Consider the following 17393-nt stretch of genomic DNA (forward strand, 5'->3'; position numbering starts at 1 on the left):
TTAACTTCAAAAGATGAAAATAGCAAGAGGAAAACAGATTTTGAATTCCCAAGAAGTTAGAGAAAAAGTGAAAGGATTTGGAGAAAGCAGAATTACTGAGAGGATCTTTATATGAAATACTTTTAAATATTGGTGGAAATCTACAATGTGCCTGTTAGAACTATAACTATGCTTTATCACTGCCACTTATCTGGAAGGTTTCATTTTGTTAATTGTTTTCCCTAGATAGTCATCACATTTATTTATCTTACCAACATCATTATAATGGATTCCCCAGTCACCTTCTGAAAGTACTTTTATACCCTTTTCATTGTCCAGGTCTCTCATATGGACACCACTGCAAACATACTGGTCTCAGTGACGTAGCATTTTTGCCTCATTTGTGTGTGTGTGTCATTTCTTAAATCAATTCTTCAGTGGCGTGTGTCATGCCTTTTGCAGATTTTCTGGAAGACATGCATCCAAGTGCCCCACCATCATTGTGAATGGTAATCAGGACAAGTAACGGCCTTTAGCTTTTTTTCATTAATGAAATGGAAAAGCGCCATACCCAATCCATTAGTGACGCACTATTATATTGAGAGCTTACTGAAAAAAGGCAGCCAGCCGGTGGACATAAGGCTGTTTTCCCTTAAGTAGGATTTTCAACCAGGATCAAACAAGGCACCCTTTCATCTAGCAGGAAAGTTTGTGCTCTCCTCCCCTTCCTCTTTCTCATTTTGTTTTGTCCCAATTTGTCCTGACAGCCCATAAGGAATTTAACTGTTTTCTAAATGACATTGAAAATTCTTGCAGATTAACAGTTTCATAAAGAAAAAAAAAATCAATGCGTCTTTTGAAAACCTTTCTGTTTGATTGTTTCTGTCTGTGGATTTTAGCTTCCTGAATTTCTTACTCTCAAAGAGATGTTTTCCCCTTGATTTTTTTTTTCATTATAAAACTGGATATAAATATAAAATATGTAGCCATTTTGTTTTTTTAAAAATTATTATCATTCTTTTAGCAGTCATGTAGTAAACCCCCCCTGTTATTTTCATTCCTTTAGAAAATTGTTTGATTGATGGCCTTGAACTCAGCTAGTTCAGGCCACAGTTGAGGGTTTTTTAATCCCCTAAACTCAATTGAATTATTTTGCCCTTTGCTGATACTTTATAAGGTGTCTGCTTGCTTTAAAGTTTACACCCCTGACATTCGTACTTATCACCCAAGCCACTTAGACTTCAAGTTTATTGGAAGGGCTAATTCCACACGATGCTAAAGTGCACACGTGTGTATACAGTCCAGTTCCTAAAATACCTTTCCTTAGGAATCTCATGAAGAGTGGAATGCAACCACTCAGCCAGAGCAAAGGACGTCAGCCTCACAGGCCTTTTACTACAATTGCTAAGTTATGTGTTACAAAGATGAGTATTGAAGCATGTGATACAACCGATGCATTGAAGCCTGGGGAAGGGCAGTGGATGACCTTCATCATCTCTTCCGCACCACAATCCACTCCCAGGGACAGAATGAGAAGACGAGAGAACCTTAGAAATACAATTCCCAGGCCCCACACCAGACATACTGAATCCAAAACTGGCCATGGACCCAGCACTATCGTCTTTAACAGCCCTCCAGGTGGTTCTGAGGCACAATCAAGTTTGAGAACCACAGTTGCCAGCCAAGGAGCCAATCACAGGCATGCGTGTGAATGGGGGAAGGAAAAAACACTTAAGACAACGGAGGATTAAATTTATGATAGAATAAAAGTAGAAATGCTTATTATTCTCTATTATTCCAACTTTTTCCTTCCTTCCAGAATTCTATCATATATTGTTGTTGTCTTGTATGATTTCCTTCCTTCTGCTTGATGTGTTTTTAAAGACCAACAGAACTGGACTTAGGTTGGAATCTGAGTAGAGCGGGTCCTTGGGGAGAAAGAGATGAATCCCTAGTTGAATTTACGCTCTACACTCAAAACTATCAGGGTTCATGGCCTGTAATGATATATTTAAGAACTCGCGGGACAAAGAAACCTTGTGAACTGGCACATGGGTGTAGTGTATGTATTCACTAGGGCACGGTTATTTCCCAGGAGATACTTTTAGGATTATTAAGACCCCAAACCAGAATGGGAGCTCAATCCTGTCTCTTAATGTGGAGGGGAGGGAACCAACATTGTTTACAAACATAACAGCAGTAATTCCTGGGTGTGAAGTGCTTATGGTCTTCTTTTCCCCTTTCTATTATATTCATACTCATACTTCATACTTCAGGAAGGTCTTCCTAATGTCAAGAGTTTTCACTCCATTTTTAAAAGGACCAAGGACATATATATTATAATAAGAGTCTTGGTCCTTTTAAAGAACTCATGGCAGCCCATGAGTCCAGGGAAGGACTCATATATTGTCAACAAGCATCTTCTTCCCCAGCACGTTCCTTTGAGCCTCTAGTAATTAGGACAGTAACTAAACTGGTCTTTTTTATTTTCCACTGGTATGAAATACAGCTAAGAGGATTACTCCATACTTGGATATTAAAGCTCTTTTTGTAACTGGCAGCATCTAATCCTGATTATTCACTGTTTGTATTTCTAAGATACATAAAACTAGAAACAAAGCTTTCAACTGAGCCCCTAATTTCACACCCAAGTTGACCTTGGTTGTCTACAGACTCACTGTGACTTATGGCTAATGAGGACAGTTGTACTTTTCTCGCCTCCTCTTCACCCTGCCCCCAACCCTTTGCCAGTGCCTGCAGAATCCTGGGTAGAATTGGGAAGAAATTTTATTGGGCATATATTTACTTACCTCCCAGCACCTTTCACAACTGTTTTCAGTTCCTTTGGGGATATATATATTTTTCTGTTTTATTTTCCTTTTCTTAATGCAAGATCCTCCAAGGAAGAATGATAGAAGTTCAGAGTATGTAACATAAATCTATCACTTATACTTAATTAATCTTTTGATCATTTATGTGAATTATAGATTTCCTTGGGGAACATAGTTAAGCATAATTTTCCAAACAGCCCTTAGGGTAGCAGATTTAAATTTTGTAGCATATTGGAATTACCAGGTGAGCATTAAATATTAATGCCCAGGCCACACTCCAGGCCAATTAAATCAGGTTCTCTGTAGGTGGGCCCCAGGCATCAGCATTTTCTTCAAATGGCTCAGGTGATTCCAATGTAAGGCCAAAGTTGAGAACCAGGGTCCTAGAGACTGCACCTCCATCCCATGAGATGTTACTGTATTTAAAAAATTAAAAGTGCTGAGGTCCAGCACTTTTGGGAAGTATAACAAGCTGCATTTGTCTTCTTAGAGATGCTTGTAGGTTCACAATAAATATTTGCAAACTAAAGATGGAGAAGTACTTCAGGGGAAAAAAACAGTGGATATAAAGAAGGAAGGAGGAAAAAGAGAGAAAGGAAACCTCATCTGCAAGAAAAATGAAAATACCTGCTTAGCTTGGTTTATTCCTTCATTTTTCAAATTTTTTGACTCAGAGTAAACAAGACTGTGGAACAGCTGTAAAAAATTCCTTGAAAGAGCCTTCCATGGAACATTATTTGGAAGATACTGAATAAAAGAAATCCAGTGCAAAGTCTTTTCTTGCAATGCTCACTAAAAACCTGCAGATATCCAGATTTGTTTCACCCTCGTGAGGTATTTGTATTTAAAGTAACTTACTGAGGTTAGCATACAAGTTCAGAATTTACACAAGGTGTCTGATAGAAACAGGATACTTGGGTCACAGGCAGTAAACAAGATTTAGTTGAGGAAAGTCAATCTCCCCCATATCCACAGAACAAACAAGTTCGATGAATGGTACCTGGAGAGATCCCACATGTAGTAAACACTGGAAAAGTTTGGGAAATCCAATCAGGTAAGAAAATGGAGTGATAGGATAGCAGAAATATGCCAGGATACCTGAGATCTAGTACTTGGTGGCCCATTCAGGGTCAATACAAATAAAGCGATAGTTTGGGACTATTCCAGATCCCTACACTCCATTTGATATTCTCTTCTCTTAGGCTTTTCTAAAAACCTCAGAACTTTATACCCCTGGGGCCTGTCCCATCAACTCTAATCCTATAGTTTCTTCTTCCCTTCATCAAAACTAGCTTCAGTCTTTTTCTCAGGATTCTCCCAGCTCCTTCTTGAGGGCCAGTTACATGGTAAAATACCAGTTTCTGACTGAGTTAACATTTACTCCCAGGGTGGAATTTTAGGCACTGTGGTAGATTATTTCCATTTTAGTTGCAGGGCTGTTGCAGAATGATGGTGGGCATTCTCCATATGAGTTTCCTCAGAAATCTCAAAAAATTCTGCTAATTAGTGTCTCCTAATTAGGAAAAGTTCTTGAGATGCTGTAAATAGTAATGAAAAATATTTAAAGTAATTAGGCAAATTGGATTCGGATAAACATTTGAAAGGCAGAGCCAACTCTCAAATGTCAGAGAAGGCTCTGTAAGCAGTTGAGTTTTATTAACAGAATAAGAGGACCAAATGCCTAGTAGGCAAGGTAACAGAGGCCTGTGCTACCCCTGACCTGCTGTTCTGGGCAGTTCTATCAGAGCTGATGATGTTGTGTATTTTTTAAACTCATTTTCTCATTTGCCTAATTTCCCCTTTCAAATTCATATGACCTCCTCAACCACAAGGAATAATTAAACACTCAGCTTAAAAAGATTTAATTTAAAAATAAATGTATTGATTCATGTACCTGAAAAGCCATAGAGAGAACTGGCTCAAATGATATCTCTAAAGACCTGTTTTCTTTCTACTAAGCTGTGTATCATCTTCACAGCCTCACGTCTGATGAACCCAGCCTACCCGTTCCTCCCCGTCATTGTCAAGGTAGCAATGATGCCCTTACACGCTCACACTTACATGCCAAAGGAAGAGAAAAGGTAATTTCTAGAAGTTTCTACACATACAAAAAAATATTTTCCTCTCCCAGAATTTCTAATAAACATCTTCTCTAGTTTCATTGGTTCTGCGGGCGTTATTTTCATCCATTTCTGGACAGGGGATCAGGGTATACTAACTGTGGAGTCAGTCACATTCTAATTATGTGATTAGGGATGGGGGGGGCGGCATAAGAATTCCCAAAGGAAATACAGGTTACATTGGGAAGGGAAAATGGATTTTGAGTGGTTGAAAATAACTGGTCACTGTACCTGCCCTCTTATCATTCTTCCTGCCCTGCTGTCTAGAATCTATACTTACTATAGACTTGGATTTTTCACTTTTGATCTAGGGTCACGGTTTAGTCATTGATCCCTTTTTTTTAGTTTCTTTTCTTGTTTTATAAATATCCTTTAGATAAGAATTAAGGATATTTGTTAGTAAATTAAAACCCATGTATTTTTATTTTCTATAAGAGTGCCTGAAATTCATCAAGGAGGAGATTGGTTTATATCTGCCACTGTAAGACTCATAACACCTTTTTTTTTTTTTTTTTGCGGTACGCGGGCCTCTCACTGTTGTGGCCTCTCCCGTTGCGGACCACAGGCTCCGAATGCGCAGGCTCAGCAGCCATGGCTCACGGGCCCAGCCGCTCCGTGGCACGTGGGATCCTCCCGGACCGGGGCACGAACCCGCGTCCCCTGCATCGGCAGGCGCTCTCAACCACTGTGCCACCAGGGAAGCCCTCATAACACCTTTTTATTACGTTCCCTTTTTTTTTTAAATAAATGTATTTATTTATTTATTTATTTTTGGCTGTGTTGGGTCTTTGCTGCTGCACACAGGTCCCCTCTAGTTGCGGTGAGCGGCGGCCACTCTCGGTTGTGGTGCGCGGGCTTCTCATCCCAGTGGCCTGTCCTGCTCTGGAGTATGGGCTCCAGGTGCATGGGCTCAGCAGTTGTGCCTCACAGGCCCAGCCACTCCGCGGCATGCGGGATGCCCCCAGACCAGGGCCCAAACCCGCATACCCCTGCATGCGCAGGCGGACTCCCAACCATTGCACCACCAGGGAAGCCCCATTCCTTTTTTTTTAATGTTCTTTCCCATTACAGTTTATCATAGGATATTGAACATATTGATAGTTCTCTGTGCCATACAGTAGGGCTCTGCTAACCCCAACCTCCCACTCCATTCCTCTCCCAACGCCCCCCACCCCCGCCCTTGGCAACCACAAGTCTGTTCTCTATGTCTGTGTGTGTGTTTCTGTTTCATAGATAGGTTCACTTGTGTCATATTTTAGATTCCACATATAAGTGATATCATATGGTATTTGTCTTTCTCTTTCTGACTTTACTTTGTATGCTCATCTCTAGTTGCATCCATGTTACTGCAAATGGCATTATTTCCTTCTTTCCATTGTATATACATACCACATCTTCTTTATCCATTCATCTGTTGATGGACATTAGGTTGTTTCCATGTCTTGGCTATTGTAAATAGTGCTGCTACGAACATATGTGTGCATGTATCTTTTTGAATTATAGTTTTGTGCAGATATATACCCAGGAGTGGGATTGTTGGATCATATGGTAATTCTATTTTTAGTTTTCTGAGGAACCTCCTCACTGTTTTCCACAGTGGCTGCACCAACTTACATTCCCACCAACAGTGTAGGAGGGTTCCCTTTTCTCCACACCCTCTCCAGCATTTCTTATTTGTACACTTTTTAATGATGGCCATTCTGACTGGTGTGAGGTGGTACCTCACTGTAGTTTTGATTTTCATTTCCCTAACAATTAGCAATGTTGAGCATCTTTTCATGTGCCTAATCTGTATGTCTTCTTTGGAGAAATAAGACTCATAACATCTTAAACATAGTTGGCTTTCATAAATATTTTTTAATGAAATGTGGGAAACACAGTGCCTTGGTCATGAGAAAGAAAAACAGGACCTAAACTCCAGAAAAATCTATAGTTAACATTCTAGGAAAACAGTGTCCATAGTAGCCTGTGAGTTTGTGAAGGAGTGTTCCCAGGCCCTAAACAGAAGCTAACGTCTCCTGGGATATAGAAATCAAGGTCAGATGGTAGGACCAGGCCAAGGAAAATACGGAAATGAAATTAAGAATAGTCTGTATCTATACTGATTTTTCTTTCTGTTTGACCTTTACTGCCTAACTTCTTCTATACCACCACCCTAAAAAGTGCACTTCTAGTCTTCCTGTTTATATTTTTTAATAACCATTGCTTTTATTTCTTTTTGGAACTGCTTCTTAGATGCTTCTCTCAATGATTTCTCCAGTAGATAGAAAATACTAAGATTTGGGGCAACTTTTCAGTCTTTTTGAGTCAACTGTATCCAAGTCTATTTTCTCTGTTTAAGAATGTAACGCAGATGTCACTGGATCCTGAAATACTATGAAACCAGATAAGATTGTCTGGAACCCCCAATTCCATGCCCTTTAGAAGTCCAAGGCTTTCTGAATTATGTATTTACATTTTTGAGACCATATAGTCACCTGTGTCTGCTCTGTCTACTCCACACTGATTCAGATGTAAAATTCACCCTCTTTCCAGTTTTCCCCCCAAAATCCTACTCAGAATAACATTAGGGAAGGCTTGAGTCATGTTCAGTAATGGACATGTAATGGACATGTAAGCAATTTCAGACTGAATATAAAGATTCATCCCTGTGCTTAAAATGCCCTTCAGCGCCCCCCTGCCCCACCATGGGATTCCGCCAGCCCTTCCCCTCCACGTGCTCCTGGCCACCTCTCTCCTCCCACTTTCCTCTAGCTTCTCCAGGCTTCCTCCCTCTCCCTCTTTCTCAGAAACACAAGTTCCCTCCATTTATAACTGTCTCTTCATGTACGTTAAGTGTCTGTCACCCATGCCTTAGGAGCCTCTGTTGATACCAAGTATCTTATCAATGTAATTTCCAAGAGAAAGAAATGAACATTTCCTGCCTAAGCTGATTTCTGATCCTGCCAAACTATGAAGATAATGACATTTCCATCTTGTCATAATAATAAAATCAATAAAAATAAAACCAGGGGCTTCCCTGGTGGCGCAGTGGTTGAGAGTCCGCCTGCCGGTTCAGGGGACGTGGGTTCGTGCCCCAGTCCAGGAAGATCCCACATGCCGCAGAGCAGCTGGGCCCGTGAGCCATGGCCGCTGAGCCTGCGCGTCCGGAGCCTGTGGTCCGCAACGGGAGAGGCCACAACAGTGAGAGGCCCGTGTACCGCAATCAATCAATCAATCAATCAATCAATCAATAAAACCAATAGTAATGACTGTTCCTATCTATTAGGTTGTTAGTATATACCCAGCTCTATGCTAAGAACCTTGTATGCATTATTTGACTAATATGTCTCAAAAATAAAGCTTTCGAGTATGAATATTTGACTCCATTTTACAACGCACTAAGAGATTTATAGCTACAAATTGAGATTTTTCTTAACCATCATGCTAAACAACTCAAGTAAACTGCGAGCAGGTGGACTGGGGTAAAGCTGAACATATGTGAGATGGTGCAGTTCACGGTGATTCTTAAGACCTCAATGGGAGTGGGTTGAAATTTACCCCAAGATGATGTCCTTTGTCTATCCATTGTTTGACAGCTGTTATCAAACAAGTTTTTCTTCAATTTTTGTGGCAAAAAGTGGAATCTGGACTCTGGTACCAGAAGGTCTCTTTCCTGCTGGTCCTCCTATCCCTTGCCCTTAACTCTTTACTTTGAACACATCCTTGGAGGCAAGAATGGTAATATCTGTAGCTCAGCAGAAACTCCTCTATTATGCTTTTGTGTTGTCAAAGTTATATATGCTCACATGGATAGGGTAATATTGTTCCAATCTGGTTTTTTTCCCCCTAAATATGTACAGTTCCCAGAATTACTTTTCTCAAATAGCTTTATGCTCTACTTTTGCAGTTTTCAACTTGTTGTTGCTTTATATTTTTTTCCTCCTTATTTAGAACATTACCCCATCTTCCCTGCTTCTCCCCACTTCCTTCTTACCTTCACTTGTTCCCCACCCATCTTAGATCAGTCTCTAATGTGAATATTCTATCTAGTCGAGGTCAGTTTCCACACCTGAAAGTCTCTTGACTCAAAACCAAACGCACACAAAAACTATATGTTTGTTGACTCTTGTAGAGACTGAACTTTGTTTTAAAGGACAATTTAAAGGGCACCCTCAACATTTCCTCTTGTTGACTTTTATTGTCTACTCTAGTTCACTGGAATGGCTAGAATTTATGAAGAGTGGGTCTGAGATGCTTGAGAGGAAATCTTTTGTGTGGAAATGGAATTTACTGTGTGTATGTCAGCCTGAATGAGTGCTTTTTCAGTTTGTCTGAAGTGTCCTCACCTAGCCCAATTTAATGCTTTAGTCACAGACTTAAGTAGAAAACAACAAAGCTTTGAGGCACATTGAGGACTTGTCTATCTTCTTGACAAAATCCCTCCATTCTTTCATTTCCAAAACGAAGAAGAAAACTCTGTTTCCTAGAGGAAAGATCAAGCGAGCCTTGAGAGGCTGAGGGTGTTAGTTGTTGGCCTGTGTGTTCATGTAAGTTTCTGAAAGTGCTATCCAGGTAATAGGTCAGTCAGGTCATTTGTTAAAGTGATTTTTTCTTCTTGAAGCTTGCAGATTTAGAGGCAGATTTAAGTAAATGTTGATTTGACCTCAACAGCCTCTCTCATTTGAAGAGGTCATTACTTTACAGAGACTCTTAATTCTTTGCAATAATAATAAGCAAAAATAATAGAGAATGTTAAGAAACAAAAAGGATGGTATAAACAGACAGGAAATTTAAATACAACAAGGGAAGACTAACAAGAAAGTAATAATACAGTAGACCAACTTAATCTGTTCCTGGATACTGTGGTAAATGTAAAATTGGCAATAATGAATAATATATAAAATTAAATAGCTTTATATATGTCAGATAATAAAGGAGAAAGGAACTATCCAGGACATCCAGTGGGTTGGTAATGAAATCTGTTTTTTCTGGGCTCTATCAGGTCCTATTGCCTAACCCATGCTTTAAGACTGTAGTTTATGTTTACTTAGTATTTGGCACATACTAGGGGCTCAATACAGTTTTACTGAATGTTGCTAATTATTGGAATTTTACAGTAGAGCACTGTCACCTCTCAGTTTCCTTAATTTCTCACTTCTGGTGATCTTTTCTCTTTATGCCTTCCATTTCTTTTTCTTGTCTTAGTGCACTGCCTAGAATCTCTAAACAATGTTAGAAGAGATGATACTGAACATCTTTATCTTATTCCAAAATTCAAATAGAAAGCATTCAGTGTGTCACCATTAACTGTGAGGTTAGCTGTAAATTTTTTGTTTACAGACTTCTATTCCTAGTTTCCATCTACTCTTAGTGTGCCAAGACATTTCCTCATATGCAGACGTTAGATTTTATAAAAGATATTTTAAGTCATTACAATGATCATATAATTTTCTTTATGGTGAATTATGTTGATTGACTTTCAAATATTAAACCTACCTTGCAATCCTGAAATAAATTCTACTTGAACATTATATATATTATATATATTATTATATATTTATATATAATATTATAATATATATATATATCTCACTGAGTTGATAAATTTTATTTCCTACACTATTTAGGAAGCTTTTATAAATATTCATGAAAGACATTGGGCTGTAGTTTTTGTAGTTTTCTCTTCTCGTAATGTCCCTTTCAAATTTTGATATAAAGAATATGCTACTTCATAAGATGAGTTGAGAAGTGTTCCTTCTTTAGTACTCTCTGGAAGAATGTATACAAGATTGCTATTATTTACTCCTTAAATGTTTGGAAAATTCACCAGAGAAGCCAGTTGAAGCTGAAGATTTTATTTTGGGGAAGGTTTTGGATTCTGAATTTATTTTTTTTAGTAAATATAGACTATGCAGATTTTTTTTTTTTTTTGCGGTACGCGGGCCTCTCACTGTCGTGGCCTCTCCTGTTGCGGAGCACAGGCTCCGGACGCGCAGGCTCAGCAGCCATGGCTCACGGGCGTAGCCACTCCGCAGCATGTGGGATCTTCCCGGACCGGGGCACGAACCCATGTCCCTTGCATCGGCAGGCGGGCTCTCAACCACTGCGCCACCAGGGAAGCCCTATACAGATTTTTTATCTCTTTTTGCATCCATTTTACTAAATTTTGCTATTCAGCAAATTTGTGTATTTTATCTAAGTTGTCAAATGTATTGACATAATTTTACTCATAATATTCTTTTACTATCTTTTCTACTTACCTCCCCTCTCTACTAAGCCCAAGGAGTCTTTAATTCCTGCTACTCCACTGTGAATATGCTTTCATAGTTGCCTCCATTCTAATTCCTAGTTTTATCTGACTTACTTTTATCTCCTGAGTGGTCTTTGTGGTTCATGGAATCTCTCTTATCTTTCTCTGTATTTCATGTTACCCATCACAGAAAAATTGAGGAGAGGGTAGGAAGGAATTCATGATATCTATATGGAGTTGTTTCAAGTTCAAATTTTAAGACATAGTTCCTTTTTATTATTATTTACTTATTGGCTGTGTTGGATCTTCATTGCTGTGTGCGGGCTTTCTCTAGTTGTGGTGAGTGGGGGCTACTCTTCATTGCGGTGCACGGGCTTTTCATTGTCGTGGCTTCTCTTGCTGCAGAGCACGGGCTGTAGGTGTGTAGGCTTCAGTAGTTGTGGCACGTGTGCTCAGTAGTTGTGGCTTGCAGGCTCTAGAGCTCAGGCTCAGTAGTTGTGGCACACGGGCTTAGTTGCTCCGTGGCATGTGGGATCTTCCCGGGCCAGGGCACCAACCTGTGTCCCTTGCATTGGTAGGCAGATTCTTAACCACTGCACTACCAGGGAAGCCCTGAAATAGATTCTTAATCAGCTAAATTTCCATAGTATTATGTTTTATTTTTATTGCTACCACGTGATCTGTGCACATGCTCAAACTTAATGGGCTTTGGTTTTTTCCCATACATTCGTGAAAATTGCTTTTTCTGCACAGTTGAAGGATTCCATAGACTGTGATCCTGTGGGAATGACAACTTCTCCCTATATTGCAGTGGGTGAGGTTTTGTAAATTTCCAGTCTAAGATCAACCTCCAAGGTTCTTCTTTGTTCCTCTCTTTGCTGTATGGCAGCAACAAATAGGCCTCAACCCCGAATATAATGACGACAATCTGTATTTTTTTTTAACAGTTTAATGCACACCTCTCTGAGCTATGTTTAGCACTATTCTGGTGAGCTGTATAGGATAACATAGGCTACATACTCCTAAAAATTCTGGCCTCCCCTTTCTATCAAGCCTACTAACTGGTCTTCTTCCCTTTTCAGGTGCTTTTACTCTAGTAGGTGAAGTCTATGCTGCTATCTATATTCACATCTACCTACACTTTAGGGATAATTATTTCATCACTCATAGATGTCTACTTTGTTATTTCTGCATTAGTACCTTAAAAAGTAAATAGGCCATAAATTAGCACTAACATAAACCATTATGAAAGCCTACACTATTACTATTATGGGGGTATCCACTTACTCTCCAACATTTCATTGGCAGGAGTGGAAGAATATAGGAAGAACTGAGCAGTAGAGGTCCAAGTAGAAGTTCAGCCCTAGTGCCCTAGTGGGGGCACTCTTTCCTTTCAATGAGACCCTCTTCAGCTCTATTCTTCTCTATGAATGGTCTCTCATCCACTGAGTGACATGGAGACTTAGAAGGCATTCTTAGAATTATACTCCAGGCAGCTGTTACTACTTAGCCAATGTAAACATGTGAAATGATACTAATTTGCCACCCCAAGTACACCAACCTCTCCCTAGCTCTGAGATGACAGAATTTTGCAAATCCAAGAAATAGAATCCTCAAAACCCCAGAATACCCCTACCTAAGGTAACTCTGTGGCCTCCTCCTGAGCCGCTTACCAGATACTGATGAATCATAATTCAGGTTGTTCCCTATACCCACAAGCTTCCTTTATGAAAGGAAACTTTGTATTAGATGGAACTCATAGTAATCCACACTGCATGCTATTAGCATCATCCAGCACAATTTCTGCTTCCTCTGCTCAACTTCCTTTCCTATATCCTTCTCAGTGACTTTCTGGGTTTGACAGGACCTGGACAACTACTCTTGCTGAAATTTGTTAAACCGATTTTTGAATGTTATAGCAAGGACTAGACGCACCAATTTAAAACCTACGTAGTATAACAATAACTCCAAATGAACAAGTTTGATCAATTATTTTATTTTACGAAATTCCAAGAATTGAAATGTGGGGATTTCCTTGCCACTCCTTTGCTCTACAGATAAATAAAAGGAAAAGTTTGCTCAAGGGAAATATATAAAACGTTTTTTATTTGTTTTGCTTTGGTGGGGGAAGAGAAAGTAAATCAGGAACTAAAAATTTGGAGTTTTCACTTTCTGTTTCTTCAGAAATAATCAATGAGTCCACAGTAACAGAAACAGTTTGTTCTAAATTAAATAGACAAAAACACAATTCCTCTCCAACTTCACCATTTTTTTTCTCTCTTCATGTAACTGTCTTGGTGATGCAGTGTCTAGACTTCTTGGAAGAAGTGATGGAGTCTGGAATTTATTCTGTGGGTTTGAAAATGGCTATCTGCGTCTCCTACATACTTCTATGTGAAAATCCAGTGCTTTCAGAATATGTAAAAATCATTGAATTATTTACCAAAAAAGAAAACTTATCCATGAATATCAAAACTTTAAGCTGCCACCAACGGGGAAATATTATACGGATTTATCCATTTTATCTACATCATCTTATTGTAATATGGGTCCCATCAGCCATTATATCCCCCCACAATGCAAAATAATGTGTACTCATGAAAGAATTATGGAAGACATTTTCTAGCTTTTGAGAAAAACCAGTAAGATAAATTAGCTTAAAGGATAGAAATCCATTCTTGTTTTGCTTTTAATAAGTAATTCACAGAAATTTATCAACTCAAAGGGCAGATTTTTTTTATATCACAGGTCCTTCTTTAGGTTTTTGTCATTTATTAGCTGGATGAAAAGAAAGCAATCTTAGGCACTGAGATCTAAACCATGTTTGTACAGCCTGCATTATTAAGTCTGACTGTAGTTTATCTTTGCTCTTAAGGAAATCATACTGTATGCTTAGAGAAAGTTCAGAGTTATTTGTCACCAATTACCTAAAGCTGAGAGTTGATCTTACACATAGCTGTAGCCATTTCTTGTAAGTTCTTGTGCGTTATTTTACAAGGCTGTCACTTCTTGAGGCTTTACCCTAGAAAATATATGTCTACCACAGAAAAGTTTCATTGCAAACGTTTATCGAGAGATAATAACCTTACGGGGTATAAAACACCATAGCATTGACTTGTTTAAAATAAGCCTATCCCTAATTTTGAAACAACATTCTCCAGCTCTATTAGATTTTCTGTGACACCAAAAAAAAAAAAAAAAAGAAGAGCAGCCAGAAGGGCGTTTTTTTTTTTTTTTAATTAAAAAATACACATACACAACACATTGAACTGAGCTGATCTCATTTATACTATAAAATCTCCATTAGTTCTGAAGAGTAGCATAAAGTTAAATTATAAAATAAGTTAAACACAAGGGGTAGCCTTTCCAGAAGAAAATGAGGTATTCTGAGTATATAGTGAAAATTTTAAAATCTTTGGAAATTAAATGACAATAAAATGTTTAAATCAAGGCATTATTATCCTATATTTAATTGAAACTCCAATTATTAAAGTCTATTATTTTTTTAAAAGTTGATATTATTTTGCATGGTAATGATCATAAAAGCTCTTAGGACCTTAGTTATTTTATTTCAAGGGTACTGAAGTAGACTGAATCTTGTGTCAACAGAACTGGAGTTATTCCAGTATATCTCAGTTTCTCAGTCTGTAAAATGGGTGAGCCATATTGCCTAACTCACAGCATTGTTCTGAAGAGATAACTCTGAATTTATGCTATAAGCAGTTCAGTTTGGGCCACTTTCACAACTTCATTGAATGCCACAGAAGGTATGAAGATTTACTGATTTTACTGAACAGAACACAGATGGGGTTTTGAATAACTCAGAGTCATTTCAAGAAGCTTAGCTAAGAATGACACAAAATGCTTTTCATTAACTACACTGCTTGAGAACTCTAGTTTGACAAGGGAGGTCTAAAACTGAGGTGGATTCTCATGAGAAGTCGTGAACGGTGCTACGTGTGGCCCCAGCCCACGTCCCTAAATCTAGTTCACAGAAAGGTCTCCTTAGCGATGCAGACCATGGAGCAGGGGTGGGTCGAGCCATGTCCAGTGACATTGTCTTATGTCGAGGAAGGACACGCACACTCACTGATGACAATTGCAAAGTTTGAAATTACTAACTCAGGAATAGAAAATACTCAGATCAGTGAGGGAGCATCCTTTTACTGGTGTATTATACATCTTGAAAAACCATGACCAAAGGGGAGAAGGTGAGCCACAAGAGCATTAACTCTGTTGGTGAAGACACATTCCCACTTGCTACAGATCTACTAGGATTTTTGATATTCAATTAAAGAAACCTTTTTCAAAGTATATTCTTGAGAGTACTAGTTTTAAGCAAAATCAGTAGGTGCTACCAAAAACAGTTTTAGAAACACTGATTTAAAATCTCCTTTAAATAGGCTTCTGTAAAACCTGATTTCTCAGAGTTTTAAAATTCTATCTCTATAGCAAAGAGGATACATTGTGCAGCATTGCTCTGGAACACAGAAAGCTTTTTTCTCAGTTGAGCTAACATTTTAAAAAAATACATTGTAGGGAATACTAAATTAAGGGATGTTTAAAACCTATATGACATGTCTGAAATGGCCAAGAAACTGTTATCTCCAATATACTTTCTAGAGCAATTTTGTTGGCAAAGCAGACACCTGCCATGGGTACTAGATATGAAATAATATTTGCTGAAATGTGACTCCAGAGTTCTGTACTTATTTGAAAAATTGATAGCAGTTGGATACCTGAATAATCATTGTCTGCTTAAGGACACAGGGTAATGATGAGCAGAGGGGGCTAAAGTATTTGTTTAAAGGTTATACAAACACTTTATAGGGGTGGGGAAATTGATATCTATAGAGAACTCAGAATTATTGACAGCTAAGAGGCATACAAGATTTGTAATTGGAAATGGAAGGCTTTCTTCTTGTGTCCTTTTATTCAGCCATTGAACAATTATTTACCAGGTACCAGGCATTGTGTGGAGTGTTGGAAGATGCAGAGACATGTAACACTTGGTCCATGCCTTTAGAGAGATGAGAGTCTGGACAATTTTAATAGAAGAGTGATGAACACTCTGGGAACACAGAGGATGGGGCACAGAAACCTCTGCTAATTTTCAACTATGAAGCTAAGTTAGTAATACCCCCAATCCTTGCAAACAACTGCCCTTGGTACACATTACAAGGCTGTTTTTGTACACATAGGAATTGCACACAGTTGTTATCAGCAGTAACACATGGATTACAGGCAGCGGTTTGGTTTGTTTGATTTAGTGTTGTTTCACTAAGGCTGTCTCTGTTTTTAGCAAATAGATGTAGTAAGACAGTGCTTAGTTTAGGATGGAGAAGCACTTATCCCAGAGTTGCTTTATTGCTATATTTCTCTATGAATAGTAAACAGCAACAACATCTGATGAACCAATCTCCATTCAGATATTTCCCTTGATTCAGAATTATCATGCCTCTTGGATACTGAAAGTACCGATCAATGCACAACATTGTAATTTAGGTTTTGCCTATTTATGCATGGCCTTAATACATGAACTCAGCAAATTTAGAAGAATACAGCATCATGGGCTTGTAGTTTTCCATAAAAAGTGTTCCTCTAAAGCTTTGTGTTTTGAGAAACCTTGTTTTCATTAGATGGTTCTGGTTCTGAAATATTGTGATGTTCAAGTTTAGAAACTCAGAAATACAGTTGATTTCATAGAAGATTCCATTCTCAAAGAGTAGAACTTTGACTTTTCAGGGGGTATGTGTATTACAAATAGGAATATGGGTCATGCTTTTTGCTTATGGTAGTGGGCATATAATTTTTCTGGGGCTTCCGTTTTTCGTTGCCAAAATACATGTTATCCCCAACACATATTTTACTGACTACTACAATGTAGTGAAGAATGATTGGACTGTTGTATTGTTCATCTGGATGAAGAAAATTTGGAGAATTAAAGGAGTGGAAAAGGAAATACAGTGAAATGAACATGGAATAGGGGGAAGGAAGAAAAGCAACTTCAACACTATCTGGAACACTCTATTTCCTTCATATATAAAAAAGTGATCAAATGACAAAAATGATAACATTTACCTATTCTGATTGTTGCTAGATAAGTATTTCTTACATTATTCCTCTCTTTTACGTTAGTTAGAAAAGAAATTATTATTCACAATATAATGATTCATTCATTCAACAAATAATCTGTTGAGAGCCTACTATGTGCTAGCAATAAAATGGAGA

The 17393-nt window shown here is 38.4% G+C and overlaps 1 protein-coding gene across 9 annotated transcripts in view; it reads left to right on the top strand.

Moving 5' to 3' along the window:
- The window catches only part of RBMS3 (RNA binding motif single stranded interacting protein 3), a 723832-nt gene that overhangs the window by 671281 nt on the left and 35158 nt on the right, over nucleotides 1-17393 (top strand). The window lies entirely within an intron of this gene.

The sequence above is a fragment of the Pseudorca crassidens genome, chromosome 10 (genome assembly GCF_039906515.1).
Source record: "Pseudorca crassidens isolate mPseCra1 chromosome 10, mPseCra1.hap1, whole genome shotgun sequence".
Classification (NCBI taxonomy): Eukaryota; Metazoa; Chordata; class Mammalia; order Artiodactyla; family Delphinidae; genus Pseudorca; species Pseudorca crassidens.